Source organism: Bactrocera neohumeralis, unplaced genomic scaffold (assembly GCF_024586455.1).
Source record: "Bactrocera neohumeralis isolate Rockhampton unplaced genomic scaffold, APGP_CSIRO_Bneo_wtdbg2-racon-allhic-juicebox.fasta_v2 cluster09, whole genome shotgun sequence".
Taxonomy (NCBI): Eukaryota; Metazoa; Arthropoda; class Insecta; order Diptera; family Tephritidae; genus Bactrocera; species Bactrocera neohumeralis.
The window spans coordinates 16,645,749-16,654,668 of record NW_026089622.1 but is presented as its reverse complement, the minus strand read 5'-3'; the positions used below and the strand labels follow the sequence as shown (position 1 = coordinate 16,654,668).

At 37.4% G+C, this 8,920-nt stretch overlaps 1 pseudogene; it reads right to left on the bottom strand.

Annotated features, from left to right (window-relative positions):
* Positions 1 to 6,615: 6,615 nt before the first annotated feature.
* On the bottom strand, positions 6,616 to 6,796 carry LOC126764775 (small nucleolar RNA U3; annotated as a pseudogene).
* Positions 6,797 to 8,920: the final 2,124 nt, after the last annotated feature.

The following is an 8,920-nucleotide window of genomic DNA, read 5'->3' as shown; positions in this document are numbered from 1 at the left end:
CGTTCTCCAGCCAGAGTAGAATATGGGCGTGAGGACTACCGCGATGTTGAAATTCGATTCGCTTGAAATACTATAGTCTTTCACCCTATATTGCGCAAATGGGGATGCTTTTTTGCTTTGTAGTAACTCATTAACGTGTGCACTAATTTGTCGAAATAGATGGCACAGGTTACAGCGTCCTCGTTGATTAATGTACTTTTATCCAACCAATTCAATTGAGCGGTTTCATCTTCAGAAATTAGTCTTCCATCTTTAATTTTTTGTAGCAGTTGTAACAGCGGGATCCACCCAATTTCATTTGCACTCATCGTGAGAAACAACGTAGGCCTTTTTACGCTGTGACCAATAATATGCAGAATTCGGTATTGATCTTAGAAATGCCAGATTTGTGTCGAGGCAATTGTGGATATACTCTTCTGATTCTATTTGTTGTCTCGTCACTCTTGTACCATTCCCGATAAACTTGAAGGAAACAGTCAGGGATGAAGCAACACGAAGTCTCATATTTTTTGCAGCCATATACAGCAAATGGCGAGGAGTAACCCCACGTCGATCCACTCGTCATATTTCACTCGATGCCATTTAGAAACGTGTAACTGAAATTCCGTCTCGAAATGTGCTTATTTGTCCAAGATATATACAAGGAAAAGACAATTCCTCGGCATAATCATCGAAGAGCAGACTTTTTGGAATATAATTTTCTCCTGGCGCAAGTCGCAAATATTTATAAACGCAGAGGATTTCAACCAAAAGTCACACAAAATAGTTGAGAATTCGCAGAAATGAAACAGAAATGAAAGAAAAACAAGAAAAAACGTTAACTTCGGAGATTACATTGTTGCCTTTGAAAATAACATATACCAAATTTCGTGAATATATTTTGTCAAATGTGAAAGTTGTCCCTACAAGAACTTGATTCCGATCGTTCAGTTTGTATGGCAGCTGTATGCTATAGAAAACCGATCTGATCAATTTCTTCGGAGATTACATTGTTGCCTTAGAAAATAACATACACCAAATTTCGTGAATATATCCTGTCAAATGTGAAAGTTTTCCATACAAGAACTTGATTCCGATCGTTCAGTTTGTATGGCAGCTATATGCTATAGTAAACCAATCTGATCAATTTCGTCGGAGATTACATTGTTGCCTTAGGAAATAACATATACCAAATTTCGTGAATATAATAATAGTGGTCCGATATCGGCAGTTCCGACAAATGAGCAGCTTCTTGAAGAGAAAATGATGTTTGCAAAATTTCAAACCGATATCTTAAAAACTGAAGGACTAGTTCGTATATTTACAGACAGACGGACGGACAGACGGATAGACGGACAGACAGACAGACGGACATGGCTAAATCGACTCAGCTCAACATACTGATCATTTATATATATAGGGTCTCTGACGATTCCTTCTGGGTGTTACAAACTTCGTGACAAACTTAATATACCCTGTTCAGGGTATAATAATGCGCAAGCACGCAAACACACGGCTATCTTTAGGTGATTGTCATCTCACATGCAATTTTCACTGGAAACGAAATACGTTTGAACTGAAATGGGAAATCGTTAGAACTCAAAGGAATTCGTAGAATCAAGCATTGTGCCCCCTGTATTCGATAGGTGAGTCACAATCAGTCGGGTTGGATTACACATTTTCGTGGCATGATGATTGCGAAACATAATAACGACCGATCCTACTTTGAGACGCAAATGATGCGGTGGCATACCAAGCCTCTCCAAAGAATTTAGAAATACCACTGGATAATTCACGGCGCCGTCTTCATTGTCAAGACGATCAATCGATTTATATGAGCGCAAGTCTCCCGGAATTTGATTTTGAATCTTCCAGTTTAAGTCAACAACATCGGTATTTTTGGCAGCTAACATTGCGCATGCACTTAAGGAATCGTAGTTACGATAATTTGGCCAAGGTCCGAACATTTGTGATGAGTTCACCTTTCGTGAATTGACAAAGGGAAGATGGAATTGATATCGAACCACCGGAAGTATCCACCGAAATTCTACATTTCAGATTTTTAGCGAAGGCCATGTAAAATATCTTCGGCAATGTCTTTTTTGTTCGTATCCCATAATTGACGCTGATTTGAAGGCTGATATGTCGAAGTAATTATCGCGAAAAGTGTGCGAACTTCATTTTCATTCCAGTGATTAACGTGTTCCAGCAATTGTAATTGCTGGCTTACTTCTCCAAAACTTGCACACACCGTACCATTCACAGTAAGCAATGACTCAAATAAAGTTGAACCGCGTACATTAATCAATAGCAACCGAAGGGAAAAGCAATCGTAGTTTTTCGGGTGGATTGTGTAAATTCGTCCTAATGCATTAGTTGAGAACACATCTGGATGTCAATCTACTTGTTGGCCTTGCTTTCTGCGCAACCATTTCTTCGACGATGCAGTCCATGTATAATATCAGGGTATTTCCGAATAGAGCAACGTTCGCGTAAACGGATCACTGACAAAAGTTGAGAAAAAAACTCGTCAATGTTAATTTTGTTCCTTACGGTGTTTCCACTGGCTGTACTGTATTCTTTGAGTTGAAATACACATTAAATAAACACATAAATAGCATGGTTTGAATTTGGTTAGCATTTTCATTAATGTTTAAAATGAAAAAAGTTGTGGTAGTGACATAACTACAATAGTTGGACATATGCTACCGCGGAGTTTTTTGTAGACATTATGATGTTCTTCAATAGTGTTGTACATTATTTTGTTCTATCCCTAATAGTTTCGGCAGCGCGTTCGACGAAAGACATTTTAAAACTCATTTTTTTACACCTTCGGTTACATTGTTCAAATTTTACCAAGGATCCCTAATTTTTTTCAAAATGAAATGTAGCCTATGTCGAATTGGAAAAATGTAGCATTCTATTGGTGAAAGAATTTTTTAAATCGCCCCAGTACTTTTTGAGCCTATTCATTACAAACATACATAGGTACAAATCTTTCCTTTTTATAATATTAGTGTAGATAAGTATATACTAGAGATGGCAAATATCTGAGTACCTGTGACTTTGTCACTGCTACTTAAAAATCACTGGTCACAGCTGTGACAAGTTTCCTTAAGTAGCAGTGACTGGAAATAACGAACACATGGGAAACAAAGTAGCATTCACAGTATCGCATGAAAAATTGCGACGGTGACAAAATGGCATTCACCGTGGAACATAAAGAATTGCGACTGTGACAAAATAGCATTTACAGGGAAACATGAAAATTGCGACTGTTTCAAAATAGCATTCTCAGGGTAACATAAAAAATTGTGGGTGTGATGAATTCATATTCATTAAAGCTATGAATTTTCTTCAATTTTAGATAAGTAAAAATTGGTTAACATATAAAAAGTTAATTTAGCTTTAAACGGGTAATATATCATTATCATATCAATTATAAAACTTTTAATCTTAAAATTGCATTAATTTGTATAGTAATTTAAAAAAACTCATAAAAAATATTTTATAAGTAACGAAATATTTTTAAAGGTATGTTTTCGTTTACTTTAAATAGTTTCAATGGAGTGTCCTTATATTGAAAAAAAAACCTTCAGAGAATATATTTATTTTGACTTTAAAAATGTGCGTCTTAAAAAATAACGAATCATTAGTTTGCTTATACGTAATAAAAATTAAAGATGTCTTCGTCAAAAAGAACCAAAACAAGTTATGTGTGGCAATATTTTAAAGAGGTAGATGCTGTTTTCGCAAAATATGATATTTGTAAATCCAAAATATCATATAAAACGTCAACATCAAATTTAAAAAAACATATGGAACGGAGGCGTCCTACTGTTCAATTGAAAATGGTAATATAATTTTGAAGTTATTATCAAATAGGTATTATGAAAATGTTTTTACAGTCGGAAATTACGCCAGCGCCGCAAAATGCGCCTGTTACTTTGAAGAGGATATTCCATTAACTTCGACTGCATTACAAAAGCCTTTAACACAAACTAAGATTTTAAATGTCGCGCGGCTAAAATCAAAAAGTGAAATAACAAGCAAGTTATTGCAGCTCTTTACGGTGGATTTACAACCTTTCTCTATAGTTGAGGACAAAGGTTTTCGCGAATTTGTATCAGCCCTAAATCCATCTTATGACATTCCTAGCAGACATGTGATTTCAAAATCAATGATTCCTGCATTGTATGAGGAATGTAAACATAAGGTGCGAAAAATGATTAGGGGAAAAGTTTTGCATCACCACTGATTGTTGGACATCGTGGAACACGTCTAGTTTCATTGCTTAACGGCACATTATGTCTCCGAAAATTTTGAACTAACGTCAGTGCTTTTATTGTCATCCCAACTAAAGCAAAATCATACAGCTGAAAACTTAGGTGAGGCGATACAACACATTGTAATTGATTGGAAAATTAACGATAAAATATTGCTAGCTGTTTCGGATAATGCTAGTAACATAAAAAGTGCTATAGTTAATAAGTTAGGTTGGAAGCATTTTGGATGTATGGCTCACACAATTAATTTACTTGTAAAAGAAGGATTGCGCATTCCTGAAGTAGAATAAGTAACTGATAAAGTTAAAATAATAGTTGCTCACTTCAAGAAAAGTACTTCAGCGAACGGAGCGTTTGAAAATTACCAGCGCAACAGCGGTAAAGAACCTCTAAAATTAATTCAACAAGTTGAAACGAGGTGAAACTCCACACTAGCAATGTTGGAGCGTTTTTCGGAGTTGGAGGAAGCGGTGAAATGTACTTTGGTAATTATTAACAAAAATTTACCTATATTAACCAGCGACGAGTGGGCGACTGTTGCTGCTTTGTGCAAAATTTGTAAACCATTTAGAGATGCCACAGTAAGCATTAGTGGTGAAACATAATGGGTTGGCAAAAAAGTCTTGTGGTATTTTTATTGAATTTTTTTTTTATTGAAATTGAAATGAATTTTTGATGACTCATGCCCAGCTCTTGACCGATGCTACGGCTGCTACTATGCCGGTCTCTTTCGACCAATTCAGCGATTTTATCGCAATTTTCGACGACAGGCCTTCCGGAGCGTGGCGCATCTTCGACCACCTCTACACCAGCACGAAAACGTTGAAACCATCGTTGTGCGGTGGAAATGGAAACTGCATCGGGTTCATAAACTGCACAAATTTTATTGGCGGCTTGAGATGCATTTTTGCCTTTATCGTAGTAGTACTGTAAAATATGCCGTATTTTATGTTTATTTTGCTCCATGTTTGCGACGCTATAACTCACAAACGACTTAAAAAAAACGACAATGAATCAAACACGTGTTAGCGCGTGAAATGAGCTTTCCAAAAAGGTATAGCATGACCCGATGCGACGAATAAAACTTCAACTACGCACTTTCCGCGCCAAATAGCGAAAATACCGCAAGACTTTTTTAACAACCTATTATTGCACAGGTTCGCTGGTAATACCAATCGCAAATGGTCTATCAGATGTGTATAGACACTTGCACACTTATAGACACTGAAATATTTTCAAACACCATACAAAAAGTGATTGACATTTTTTTAAATGGAATTAGGGAACGTTTTAGCAGTTTACAACCTATTATTGCACAGGTTCGCTGGTAATACCAATCGCAAATGGTCTATCAGATGTGTATAGACACTTGCACACTTATAGACACTGAAATATTTTCAAACACCATACAAAAAGTGATTGACATTTTTTTAAATGGAATTAGGGAACGTTTTAGCAGTTTACAACCTATTATTGCACAGGTTCGCTGGTAATACCAATCGCAAATGGTCTATCAGATGTGTATAGACACTTGCACACTTATAGACACTGAAATATTTTCAAACACCATACAAAAAGTGATTGACATTTTTTTAAATGGAATTAGGGAACGTTTTAGCAGTTTACAACACATCAACACACTTACGGTAGCTACTTTTTTCGACCCCAGATTAAAATTAGTAGCGTTGACTGATGAATCAGCAGCTCATAACCCAAAAATATATATAAAACGTTATCTAATAGAATTGCAAAGGGAAGAAATAGAATTTTAGACTGAAAGAACAGATGAAAATGTTGAAAAATCAGTATCAATATGGAGTTCTTTCGATAAATACGCTAATGAACATAAACCACATAATAGCGTAGAAGCAAAAGCCATTATTGAAATTCAGCGCTATTTGGGGCAAATTGTATGTGATCGTCGGTCAAGATTAAGTGAAAGGAATACTGGAATTTTTTTGTTTTTGAATATATATTTATTAACATAATATTTTGGCCTTCTTTTCCATTTAATGTAAATATTTTTAACACTATTTAATTTAATCTTTTATGCATATATTTTGTATTTGGTGACTTTCTAAAAACGAATTTACTTTGTTAATTTCTGTTTATTCTAATAAATATGTACATTATCCTAAATGAAAAAAAGGAAACTATTTTGATCTACTTTATTGGTCTTTGTCTGTTACAATTTTTATTACAGTCACAGTCACAGTTTAAAATCACTGCTACCACAAAATCACACACAAGTAGCAGTGTTCCTGAAAAGTAACAGTATCGCCCATTACTAATATATACCAGTGCAATTCACAATCTGGTGCAAATGATCTTGCATATTTGCAATTGCAAATTAGCGAGGCATATTGTTGCTTTTACACTAACAAAATATACAGCGAATTTGCCATTGCAAATATGCAAGTTCATAAACCTCACGCTGCCAGATAAAACGATATACCTCGTCATTGCGGGTCGATTTGCAAAGAAAGTAAATGAAGACTAACTACTGAAATGAACCTGTGAAGTATAGTCTTAACTTTTCAACGGCCAACGCAAAGTATTTTAACCAAAAGTCACACAAAATAGTTGAGAATTCGCAGAAATAAAACACAAACGAAAGAAATAATGCACAAGCATACAAACATACATATGCGCACACATGTGAATATGTCACCAACCAAAAATTTAAACATTGTTCTACAAAAACAACAATAGCATAAGCATGGCAACATTGTGTTGTTGGTAGAAAATCCGAGCTGTGCCGAAAGAAACGATCGCCGATTGTCACCGCTTCCCTTGCTACTCGAACATCTTCGCAGACAAGGTTGCGCAATATGAATCTATCGCAACCTTTTCCGAACTCGTATAAGAAGTATAACTTCAAAAATGTCTTTATGTTCTCTGTGTTTTTTTTTTTTTTGTGCCGGAGGGGGAATCTTACATAGATACTGCTACTTTGCTATAGCAGTATGCACGATTCGTACTGCCCGCTAGAGGTGCACCTCATTCGGGACCACGCAAAGTCAGTATTACCTACTGTTCTGGACTTGCGAAACGGTACGCCTACGTACTAAGCCCTAACTCCGTCTCCTGTAGCTTTACTGAGGCCCTGTGGGACCGCCGTTAGGCATTTCATCGCAGGGCAAGCTTCGCTTATGGGCTACTCTAGATTCACTCCTTCTCTGATGTTCTGCTCTTCTCAGGTCATGGAGCACCTTGGCTGCCATCTTCTCCACTAAATTCCACACATTCCTCGAGTGCAACATATAGGTCACTATATTCTCTGGTGTTATTCGGTTGGATACTTCCTTTTCCAAAGATAGTCGCTCATTTGTATATTTCCGACAGTGGAAAAATATGTGCTCAGCGTTCTCGTTATTGCTACCACAGAAAGAGCAAGCTACTCCTTCCTCGTGGCCGTACTTATGTAAGTACTCCCTAAAGCATCCATGCCCTGTTAGGAACTGCGTCATGTAATGATCTACTTCCCCGTGTTTTCGTTCCATCCATGATTGTATGTTACCGATTAAGCGGTATGTCCATCTCCCCTTGTTTGATGTATCCCAGCGTGTTTGACATTCGTTTAAGCTGGCTTGTCTTTCTACTCTACGCTCTGCCACCGTTAGTTTCTGGCCTGCGCTTTTACTTTTGTCATGGATTCGCTTAAGTTCGAGAGCCATTATGTCTGGAGGCATAATTCCTGCTAGGACCCCAACAGCTTGCTTAGAAACCGTGCGAAACGCACTAACTATTCTGATAGCGCTCAACCGGAACACTGATTGTACCACTCCAGCATATGTCTTATGTATTAATGTCGGTCCCCATACAGGCGCCGCATACATTACAATTGATTGGCTGACCTTGGCCAGAAGAGCTCTCCTGCTCTGTTTCGGTCCTCCAATGTTTGCCATTATCCTTGATAAGGCCATGTTTACTCGCTCCGCTTTTTCACACGCTTTTTCAACATGAATTTTGTAGTTGAGCCGTCTATGCTAAGCGAAATGGTTTCCAGTTTTTTTCTGCTAGTTATAAGAACTGCTTCCGTTTTGTGGCCGGCAAGTTCGAGTTTTGCACTCGTAAGCCACTGCTTTATCTTCAGTACCGTATCACTACAAATACTTTGTATTTGATAGAGCTCCTTAGCTACTGCATCATCTTATCTCCGCATGCCCATATTGCAGCCTTTTTTGTGGTGTCGGAAATCCACTTGTCAGAGTCTTTATTTTTATACTGTTCACAGATTAATGCAACATCTGTTTTATTTTCGTATATGTTTTGCGATAAGAGATCCTGGGCCGGATCGCAGTGGTTCAGGTTTATTTGTAATATTTTCATCTTCTAGGTTTTTTGATCGCTGCTGTATATATGGGGCATTTCCGGCTTCCTATCTGATGGTCTATGTTCGTGCTTCCACTGTGTTTACATGCCTTGCAGGATGGATTGTTAACACAATCTTTGGCGAAATGACCCTCCTCTCCGCATTTAATACAGCACTTGCTCCTGTCTTCTGGGTTGCTGCATGCTTTCGCCACATGTCCATACTCTAAACATCTGAAACATTTCTTCAGTTGCGCTTTTCCCCTGATTCTGCGGTTTGACCAGCCGATTTTTATCTTTTGTGCTTCCAGTAGGTGCTTTGCTTCCTGTGCATGAAGGCT